This window comes from Bos javanicus, chromosome 10, assembly GCF_032452875.1.
Source record: "Bos javanicus breed banteng chromosome 10, ARS-OSU_banteng_1.0, whole genome shotgun sequence".
NCBI classification, from domain to species: Eukaryota; Metazoa; Chordata; class Mammalia; order Artiodactyla; family Bovidae; genus Bos; species Bos javanicus.
In genome coordinates, this window is record NC_083877.1 from 10,148,584 (window position 1) to 10,160,591 (window position 12,008).

Sequence of the window (12,008 nt, forward strand, 5' to 3'; positions counted from 1 at the left end):
TCTAGTGCTGCCCCGCAAATGGTATCATTTTTTCTAGATTCCGTATATATGTAATACATCATATTTATTTTTCTCTTTTTGACACATACTTAACTCTGTATAACAGTTCATGTTCATCCACCTCACTAGAACTGACTCAGATTTGTTCCTTTCTATGGCTGAGTGATATTCCATTGTGTGTGTGTGTGTGTGTGTGTGTGTGTACCACAACTTCTTAATCCATTCATCTATTAATGGACATCTAGGCTGCTTCCATGTCCTGGCTGTTGGAAATAGTGCTGCGATGAACACTGGGGTACATGGGTCTTTCAGAATTGTGATTTTGTAAGGGTATATGCCCAGTTTAGATTGCTCGGTCTTATGGTAGCTTTATTCCTAATTTTTTAAGAAATCTCCATACTGTTCTCCATAGTGGCTGTATCAATTTACATTCCCATCAACAGTATAAGAGGGTTCCATTTTCTCCACATCCTCTCCAGCATTTATTGTTTGTAGATTTTTTTGCTGATGGCCATTCTGACAGGTGTGAGGTGATACCTCATTGTAGTTTTTGATTTGCATTTCTCTAATAATAAGTGATGTTGAGCATTTTCATGTGTTTACTAGCCATATGTGTGTCTTCTTTAGAGAAAACAAAGAAGATTACAAGAGATAAGGGAGGACAGTACAAAATGATCAAGGGATCAATCCAAGAAGAAGACACAACAATTCTAAATATTTATTCAAACAACACTGGAGTACCTCAATACATAAGGCAAACACTAACAGACATAAGGAGAAGGCAATGGCACCCCACTCCAGTACTCTTGCCTGGAAAATCCCATGGACAGAGGAGCCTGGTGGGCTGCAGTCCATGGGGTCGCAAAGAGTTGGACACGACTGAGCGACTTCACTTTCACTTTTCACTTTCATGCGTTTGGGAAGGAAATGGCAACCCACTCCAGTGTTCTTGTCTGGAGAATCCCAGGGACGGGGAGCCTGGTGGGCCGCCGTCTATGGGGTCACACAGAGTCGGACATGACTGAAGCGACTTAGCAGCAGCAGCAGCAACAGACATAAAAGGGGAAATCGACAGTAACACAATAATAGGAGGGGACTTTTACACCCCATTTACACTAATAGACAGATAATAAAAACAGAAAATTCATAAGGAAACGCAAGCCTTAAATGACACATTAGATCAGATGAACCTAAATGATATCTTCACGACAGTCCATCCAAACACAGAAAAATAACACTTTCTTCTCAAGTGAACATGGAACATTCTCCAGGATAGATCACATCTTGAGTCACAAATCAAGCCTTGGTAAATTAAGAAAATTGAAATCATATCAAGTATATTTTCAGATGAAAATGCTATGAGACTAGATGTCAATTACAGGGAAAAAAACTGTAAAAAAAACATGAACACATGGAGATTAAACAATGTTTCTAAATAACCAACAGGTTACTAAAAATATGAAAGGGCAAATCAAAAATTCCTAGAAACAAATGACTGAAAACACAATGACTCAAAACCTATGGGATGCAGCAAAAGCAGTTCTAAGAGGGAAGTTTACACCAATATAATCTTACCTCAAGAAAAAAGAGAAACATCAAATAGACAACCTAATATTACACATAAAGCAACAGGAAAAAGAAGAACAGTTATATTATTTTATGAACTTAAAAAATTGAGTTTAAGAACAGATAATTTAAAGACCATCTTTTGCCTTGGAAAGTAAATATTTAAACCTTGGACACAAGAGAGATTATCTTAGAAATAAGTTCTATCAGCCAGTGTTCTGGTGTGCCAGCAACAGAACCCATTCTATCAAGTTTAAGCAGGAAAAGGTTCATTAAAGACTATTCAGAAGTTCAAAGAACCTTCAGGAGGACTAGAGTCAGACTGATCTTAACAAGGAACATTCAAACCAGTCCACGAGTGAGCCCACTGCTGACACGAAATATGAGGCCCACGTCCCTCCTTCACTGCTGCTTTGGCCACACCCACTTCAAATAAGGGGTCTACATGATGCCTGCTTCAATACACCCACTGCTTCTCACTCATACTCTCAAGCTGATGTATGGCCTCAATCATGCACCTGCTAATCCTAGCTGTCAGGAAAGCTGGGAAAGTGAATTGGGGGGGGGCGGTTAACTTGAGGCAAGACTTCTAGAATGGGAAATTACCCCTAAACATAGGAAAGATAGTCAAAGATTGGTAGGCAGCCAGAAAATACAACCACATTAACCAAGAGAAATCAAATATTCAGTTGACTAGAAATAGAGACAGCTCATTGGAAAAGACCTTGATGCTGGGAAGGATTGAGGGTGAAAGGAGAAGGGGGCAGCAGAGGATGAGATGGTTAGATAGCATCACTAACTCAATGGACATGAATCTGAACAAACTCTGAGAGATAGCAAAGGACAAAGAAGCCTGGCGTGCTGCAGTCCATGAGGTCACAGTCAGACATGACTTAGTGACAGAACAGCAGCAATAAAAAACCCTTATGGTACTCTCACATGAGAATCTAACCATACATATGAGATATATATCATGTTGAATGCATAACTGAGGTTCAGTTCAGTTCATTTCAGTCATGTCTGACTCTTTGCGACCCCATGAACCGCAGCATGCCAGGCCTCCCTGTCCATCACCAATTCCTGGAGTTTGCTCAAACTCATGTCCATTGAGTCAGTGATGCCATCCAACCACCTAATCCTCTGTTGCCCCCTTCTCCTCCTGCCTTCAGTCTTTCCCAGTATCAGGGGCTTTTCAAATGAGTCAGCTCTTCACATCAGGTGGCCAAAGTATTGGAGTCTCAGCTTAAACATCAGTCTTTCCACTGAATATTCAGGACTGATTTCCTTTAGGATGGACTGGTTGGATCTCCTTGCAGTCCAAGGGACTCTCAAGAGTCTTCTCCAACACCACAGTTCAATAGCATCAATTCTTCAGCACTCAGCTTTCTTTCTAATTGAGGTTGTAAACTGAAATTTCAAGTTAGAGATAATGATTGAAGTCAAAACTAGAAAGAGGGGGAAAATCTATTCAAGTTTTCCATTAACTTTAATGACTGTGAGGATCTGATTTAAAATAGAGTATGTACATATAACTCTTAGATCTGCTCAATTTATTTTTCCAGATTTTCTTTCCAATGAAAATAGAAATACAGCATCTTAGAGCCCAGGGAGAATAACTCTTCTGGTTTGACTCTATTGTTGTTGATGAAAGGACGCTGAAGCCCAGGAAAGCTCAGTGATTTACTCAAGGGTCATTGTTGAAAAGAAATGATGTTGAAAGGCCAAATAGTTTCCTGTTGTTTGAAGAACTCCTTTTCAGAGCCTCCCACAGTAGAGTGCGGAAGCAAGTTGCTTTGATCAAAAGAGCCCAAATCTTGGCTGCCTTCAACATCCAACCAGAAAGGCTGCTTGCACTCGCCGTGTCCATTCTTTTGGAGAGATTTATCCCCATCTCCTCCCAAGGATGCTGCATCCCAAAGCCTCAGACATGAAGAATGAGACCAGTAAAATCAATTTCCACAGAGGCTATAATGTGGAAAATACTGCTTATTTCCCCCTGTTAAATCAAACAATTGAACCAGCTTTCCCTGCAAATCCTCTCCCTTCATTGTAGCATCATGACATTTATTTGACAAATATTTATTGGAGGCCTCCTTTGTGTCAAGCACCATACAAGGCAATGGTCTGAATCTAAATGCATTAGTGCTTTGGGATTAATTTGGAGAGCACAGAAGCTCACTCCATCTAATTAGTCTCTTCTTTAAAATATGGTAGAAAAACCCACTGGCTGTCATCACCATGAAATAATGGGCAGTTGTTAAAGTGAATAAATAGCCTTTGAAGAACATGTTCTGATTCTTAGAAACATTTTTAAGGAACAGAATAGAACATTTTAAGGAGGATATGATGCGGAAAACAAATTTAATTAATTAGCTAATTAATGTAACTAAAGGCACCCAGCTATGTTCTATATCTCTATAAGCATCACCAGTGGATAATGGGAGAGGAGCACTAAGAGGCTGGGCCATCCAAAGGACCAGTTAAAATTCTGTTGCTTGGTTCTTTGCCTACACAGTATCAATTGCCATAGGACAAACTACTGTTAATGTTGATATGACTAAATGATAGAGTGGGGTGAGATAGTGAAAAAAGGAGATTAGGTAAAGAATAGGGACCCATGTTCAAGTCCAATAAAGGCTCCAATAAAGATATGTGTGACCTTCACAAATCATTAAATCACTCTCAGCCCCAGTCTCTTAAAAACAAATGAGAGTCAGGAAAAAAGACAAACTGAGGAATGAGAGGGCTTCCCTGGTGGCTCAGGGGTAAAGAATCCGCCTGTAAATGCAGGTGATGTGGGTTCGATCCCTGGGTCAGGAAGATCCCCTGGAGAAGGAAATGACCACCTACTCCAGTATTCTTGCCTGGGAAATCCCATGGATAAAGAAGCCTACTGGGCTACAGTCCACGGGGTTGCAAAAGAGTCAGACACGACTTAACAACTAAACAACAACAACAAGGAATGAGAAAATTTGCAAATCATATACCTGAATAGGGCTAATATCCAGAATACATAAAGAATTCCTACAACACAGCACTTTTTAAGTCTGATTGAAAAATGGATAAATGACTTGAGTAGACATTTCTCCAAAGAAGATATAGAAATGGCCAACAAGCATATAAAAAGATGCTCAACACCACGAAACTTTAAGGAAAAGCAAACCAAAGCCACAATGAGATATCAACTCATACCCATTAGAAATAGCAAGTGTTGGTGAGGATGTGGTGAAATTGGAACACTTGCACACTCTTGGCAAGAATGTATAATGGTATAGCCCCTAAGGAAAAGAGTACAGTGGCTCCTTACAAAATTAAAAATAGAACTGATGGGATAAAATTTAAGTTTTAAGGCAAGACAAGAAAATTTAGCATAACATATTTTCTGTCTATATTGACTGCTCCCTTACGCGTGATGTGTGTCTTCATTTTACATTAACCATTAACCAAAGCCAGGAACCCCTGGTAGATCATTAAGATCAATGAGCTTTTTTTTACTTCTTCTGATGACAGCAGTGTAACTCCTTAGAAGATTAATTTTTCCTTTCCTAGTTCTGTAAAGGATCATGGTGACCTGTAGCTTGCTTAGTACAAGTTTATCTGGACTATGTATCTTTGGTAAACTTTATGTAAAACGTCAGTGTGTCATTTTGATGTATAATCCTTTGTCTTGAAAATGTGTAACACTGCGCCTTTGATTTCTAACAAAAGGAATAGTCCTCGGAGTTTTATGAAGACTGTCTCTTGGGTTATATCTGTCAGACTGGCTTGAACAAAATTCTCGATTTCACTTTTAGATTGACTTTTTATTTTTACCTAAAAGAATTATCATGTTATTCTACTTCTGGGTGTATACCCAAAAACTGAAAGCAGAACCCAACCATGTTTTTGTATACCTATGTTCACAGCAGCAGTATTCACAATAGCCAAAAAGTAGAAGTAACCCAAGGGTAAATTGACAGATGGACTGATGAACAAAATGTAGTATATACACAAAATTGTGTATTATTTAGCCTTAAAGAGGAAGAAAATTCTCATATGCTACAACGTGAATGAACCTTGAAGACATTATGATAAGTGAAATAAGCCAGTCATAAAAGAAAAAAATGCTATAGGATCCCACTTATATAGGGTTCCCAGAGTAGTCAAGTTCATAGAGGCAGAAAATAGAATGGTCCAGGAAATGAGGGAAGGTCAAAATGGGGATTAATTGTTTAATGGGTACTGAGTTTCAGTTTGAGAAGATATTTTTAAAGGTTCGAGAAGTTCTAGAAAGGGATGGTAGTAGAGTACACAACAAAGGGAATGCACTTAAATAATTAGAGCTTTGCTCTGGATTAGATCTTCCTTTAAGGAAATGTTGTAGCTGGTTTGGCCTTCTGTCCAGACCACTAAAACTTTCTCCATATCTTATAATAAATAAGGCTGTTTCACTTTCTTATAGTGAGTTCACTGGAGGGGCCATTTTAAGTTCCTTTAAGAACTTTACCTTTGCATTTACAACTTAGCTAACTGTTTAATGCAAGAGGTCTAGCTTTCAGCCTATCTCTGCTTAAACCAAGATACTTCATTTAAGTTGAGAGATACGTGACTCTTCCTTTCACTTGAACACTTACAGGCCGTTGCAGGGTTATTAATTGGCCTAATTTCAGTATTGTTGTGTCTCAGGGAATAGGGAAGCCCAAGGAGAGGGAGAGAGATGGGTAATGGCAAATCAGTTGTAATAGGCAGAACACACAACATTTACCAAGGTTGTCATTTTGTATGGGCAAAGTTCATGGTGCCCACAGCACTAATATCCAAGAACTAAAACATTACCAGCAACCCAAAAGTACTCCCTGCCTTTCTTGTCACTCCTCGCTTCCCCTAGGGTAACAAATATCGTGACTTCTAAGAGCACAGTTTCATTTTCCTGCTTCTCTACACAATATACATGTAATCTTACAAATAGCCCTTTTGTGTCTGGATTCTTTTACACAACAGTGTGACATTCATCCACTTTGTTGCACGTAGTTACAAGTGAATCATTCACTTTACGTATAGAATGCCGCAGTGTAAGTGTGTCACAATTCCTTTATCCACTCTGTTATCAATGGGCAGTTCCCACTTTGGGCCTTTTATGAATGGGCTGCTGTGAACATTTTGTACATTTCTTTTGAGGAACAATTATACATGTTTCACCCAGGAACGAAATTGCTTGATACAGATATGTGCAGCTCCAAAAGATACCGCCAAACATTTTTCCTAAAGAGTTGTACCAATTTGTACTCTTACCAGCAACGAACAGTATGAAAAGGCAAAAAGATATGACACTGAAAGATGAACTCCCCAGGTCCGTAGGTGCCCAATATGGTACTGGAGAAAAGTGGAGAAATAATTAGAGAGAATGAAGAGATGGAGCCAAAGCAAAAACAACACCCAGTTGTGGATGTGACTGGTGATGGAAGTAAAGTCCAATGCTGTAAAGAACAATTTTGCATAGGAACCTGGAATGTTAGGTCCATGAATCCAGGTAAATTGGAAGTGTTTGCCATCTCAAACAGGAGATGGCAAGAGTGAATATTGACATTTTAGGAATCAGTGAACTAAAATGGACTGGAATGGGCAAATTTATTTCAGATGACCATCATATCTACTGTTGTGGGCAGGAATCCCTCAGAAGAAATGGAGTGTCCCTCAGAGTCAACAAAAGAGTCTGAAACACAATACTTGGGTGCAATCTCAAAAACAAATGAATGATCTCTGTTAGTTTCCAAGGCAAACCATTTAGTATCACAGTAATCCAAGTCTCTGCCCCAACCCCTAAGGCCGAAGAAGCTGAAGTTGTACTCTTCTATGAGGATCTACAAGACATTCTAGAACTAACACCAAAAAAAGATGTCCTTTTCATCATAGGGAAGACTGAATGCAAAAGTAGGGGGTCAAGAGATACCTGGAGTAACAGGCAAGCTTGGCCTTGAAGTACAACATGAAGCAGGGCAAAGGCTAATCGAGTTTTGCCAAGAGAATGCACTGGTCATAGCAAACACCCTTTTCCAACAACAAAAGAGACAATTCTACACATGAACATAACCAGAGAGTCAATACCAAAATCAGATTGATTATATATTCTCTGCAGCTGAAGATGGGGAACTCTATACAGTCAGCAAAAACAAGACCAGGAGCTGACTATGGCTCAGATCATGAACTCCTTATTGCAAAATTTAGACTTAGAGTGAAGAAAGTAGGGAAAACCACTAGACCAATCAGGTATGACCTAAATTAAATCCCTTATGATTATATAGTGAAAGTGACAAATAGATTCAAGGAATTAGATATGCTAGAGTGCATTAAGAACTATTGATGGAGATTCTTGACACTGTACAGGATGCAATGATCAAGACCATTCCTAAAAAAAAGAAATGCAAAAGGGCAAAACGGTTGTCTGAGGAGGCCTTACAAATAGCAAAGAAAAGAAGAGAAGCTAAAGGCAAAGGTGAAAAGGAAAGATATACCCATATGAATGCAGAGTTCCAAAGAATAACAAGGAGAGATAACAAAGCCTTTCTCAATGATCAATGCAAAGAAATAGAGAAAAACAATACAATGGGAAGGACTAGAAATCTCTTCAAAAAAATTAGAGATTATCAAGGGAACATTTCATGCAAAGATGGGCACAATAATGAACAGAAATGGTATGGACCTAACAGAGGCAGAAGATATTAAGAAGAGGTGGCAAGAATACACAGAAGAATTATATAAGAAAGATCTTAATGACCCAGATAACCATGATGGTATGATTACTCACCTATATCCAGATACCCTGGAATGCAAAGTCAAATGGGCCTTAAGAAGCATCACTACAAGCAAAGCTAGTGGAGGTGATGGAATTCCAGTTGAGCTATTTCAAATCCTAAAGATGATGCTGTGAAAGTGCTGCACTCAAGATGCCAGCAATTTTGGAAAACTCAGCAGTGGCCACAGGACTGGAAAAGGTCAGTTTCCATTCCAGTCCCAAAGACAGGCAATGCCAAAGAATATTCAATCTACTGCACAATTGCACTCATCTCACATGCTAGCAAAGTAGTGCTAAATATTCTCCAAGCAAGGCTTCAACAGTACATGAACCTAGAACTTCCAGATGTTCAAGCTGGATTTAGAAAAGGTGAGGAACCAGAGATCAAATTGCCAACATCTGTTGGATTACCAAAAAAGCAAGAGAGTGACAGAAAAATATCTACTTCTGCTTTATTGTCTCCAACAAAGACTTTGACTGTGTGGATCACAACAAACTGTGGAAAATTCTTCACAAGATGGGAATACAAGACCACCTTACCTGCCTCCTGAGAAATCTGTATGCGGTCAAGAAGCAACAGTTAGACATGGAGCAACAGACTTATTCCAAATCAGAAAAGGAGTACATCAAGGTTGTATATTGTCACCCTGCTTATTTAACTTATATGCAGAGTACATCATGCGAAATTCTTGGCTGAATGAAGCACAAGCTGGAATCAAGATTGCTGGGAGATAATAACTTCAGATACCCATATGACACCACCTTATGGCAGAAAGCAAAGAACTAAAGAGCCTCTTGATGAAAGTGAAAGAGGAGAGTGAAAAAGTTGGCTTAAAACTCAACATTCAGAAATCTAAGATCATGGCATCCAGTCCCATCACCTCATGGGAAACAGATGGAGAAACAATGGAAACAGTGAGAGACTTTATTTTTGCGGGCTCCAAAATCACTGCAGATGGTGACTGCAGCCATGAAATTAAAAGATGCTTGCTCCTTGGAAGAAAAGCTATGACCAACCTAGACAGCATATTAAAAAGCAGAGACATTACTTTGCCAACAAAGGTCTGTCTAGTCAAGGCTATGGTTTTTCCAGTAGTCATGTATGGATGTGAGAGTTGGACTGTGAAGAAGGCTGAGCGCCGAAGAATTGATGCTTTTGAACTATGGTGTTGGAGAAGACTCTTGAGAGTCCCTTGGACTGCAAGGAGATCCAACCAGTCCATTCTGAAGTAAATCAGTCCTGAATATTCATTGGAAGGACTGATGCTAAAGCTGAAACTCCAATACTTTGAACACCTGATGTGAAGAGCTGACTCATTTGAAAAGAGTCTGATGCTGGGAAAGATTGAAGACAGGAAGGAAAGGGAACGACAGAGGATGAGATGGTTGGATGGTATCACTGACTTGATGGGCATGAGCTTGAGCAAGCTCTGGGAGTTGGTGATGGACAGGGGAGCCTGGCGTGATACAGTCCATGTGGTTGCAAAGAGCTGGACACTTCTGAATGACTGAACAGAACTGAACCAGCAGAGATGAGAGTTCTCTGGTTCCCCATCCTTCCCAACATTTTCTATTTTTCTTGTTAGTTACTCTAGTTTATTTGTAATTGTATGGCTGGGAGCTCGTTTCTGAAAGTGCCAGCTTCTTTTTAAAATTCTTTAAGCTGGGTAGGTTATAAAAACCAAGAAAAGTGGAAACCAGGGAAGAATAAATTAGAGAGAATTTTATTTGTAATGTATCCCTTGCTTTACTCTTTTTGGTTCCTATTATATGCACATATTAATTTGAAAAACATATAGGTTCCTGTAATCCTGAGGTTCAGAAACTGGAGGATGATAAGACTTTTACTACTTAGAAATATGTTACTACTTTCCTAAGTTAACTGAGGGCTGTGCACTGATAATGATATTTTTGTTGTTCAGTCACTGTCTTTGCCCAGCTCTTTGCAACCCCATGGACTGTAGCATGCCAGGCTTCCCTGTCCTCCACTATCTCCCAGAGTTTGCTCAAACTCATGTCCATTGAGTTGGTGATGCCATTGAACTATCTCATCCTCTGTCAACCCCTTCTCCTCTTGCCCTCAATTTCTCCCAGCATTAGGGTCTTTTCCAATGAGTCAACTCTTTCCATCAGCTGGCCAAAGTATTGGAGCTTCAGCTTCAGTTCTTCCAATGAATATTCAGGACTGATTTCCTTTAGGATTGACTGGTTGGATCTCCTTGCAGTCCAAGGGACTCTCAAGAGTCTTCTCTAGCACCACAATTTGAAAGCATCAGTTCTTCAGTGCTCAGCCTTCTTTATGATCCACCTCTCACATCCATACATGACTACTGGAAAAACTACACCTTTGTCAGGAAAGTGATGTCTCTGTTTTTTAATATACTGGCTAGGTTTGTCGCAGCTTTTCTTCCAAGCAGCAAGCATCTTTTAGTTTTGTGGTTCCAGTCAGTGTTCTCCACGATTTTGGAGCACAAGAAAATAAAGTCTGTCACTGTTTCCACTTTTTCCCGTCTATTTGCCATGAAGTGATGGAACCAGATACCATGATCTTCATTTGTCGAATGTTGAGTTTTAAGCTAACTTTTTCACTCTTCTCTTTCACCCTCATCAAGAAACTCTTTGATTCCTCTTGGCTTTCTGTCATTAGAGTGATATCAGATGCATATCTGAGGTTGTTGGTATTTCTCCAGGCAATCTTGATTCCAGTTTGTGCTTCATTCAGCCCAGCATTTCACATGATGTACTGTTCATATAAGCTAAACAAGCAGGGTGACAATATACAGCCTTGATATACTCCTTTCCCAATTTTGACCCAGTTCGTTGTTCCATGTCTGGTTCTAACTTTTGCCTCTTGACCTGCATACAGGTTTCTCAGAAAGCAGGTAAGGTGGTCTTGTATTCCCATCTCTTAAGAATTTTCCAGTTTTTTGTGATTCACATAGTGTAATCAAAGGCTTTAGTATAATCAATGCAGAAGCAGAAGTATATGTCTTTCTGGAATTCCCTTGATTTTTATATAATCCAAAGGATGTTGGCAATTTGATCTCTGGTTCCTCTGCCTTTTCTAAACCCACTGTGTACATCTGGAGGTTCATGTACTGTTGAAACTTAGCTTGAAGGATTTGGAGGTAAGTTAGCAAGAACTTACCTTGCTAATGTGTGAAATGAGTGCAATTAAACAGTAGTCTGGACATTTTTTGGCATTGCCCTACTTTGGGATTGGAATGATAACTGACCTTTTCCAGTCCTGTGGCCACTGCTGAGTTTTCCAAATTTGCTGGCATATTGAGTGCAGCACTTTCTCAGCATCATCTTCTAGGATTTGAAATAGCTCAACTGGAATTTCATCACCTCCGCTAGCTTTGCTTGTAGTAGTGCTTCCTAAAGCCCACTTGACTTCACATTCCAGGATGTCTGGCTCTAGGTGAGTGACCATAACATCGTGTGTGGTCGTTAAGACCTTTTTTGTACAATTCTTTTCTAATTTCTTGTCACCTCTTCTTCTGTGAGGTCCTGGCCATTTCTGTCCTTTATTGTGGCCATCTTTGCATGAAATGTTCCCTTGGTATCTCCAATTTTCTAGAAGAGATCTCTAGTCTTTCCCATTCTTTGTTTTCCGCTATATCTTTGCATTGTTCACTTAAGAAGGTTTTCTTATCTCTCCTTGTTA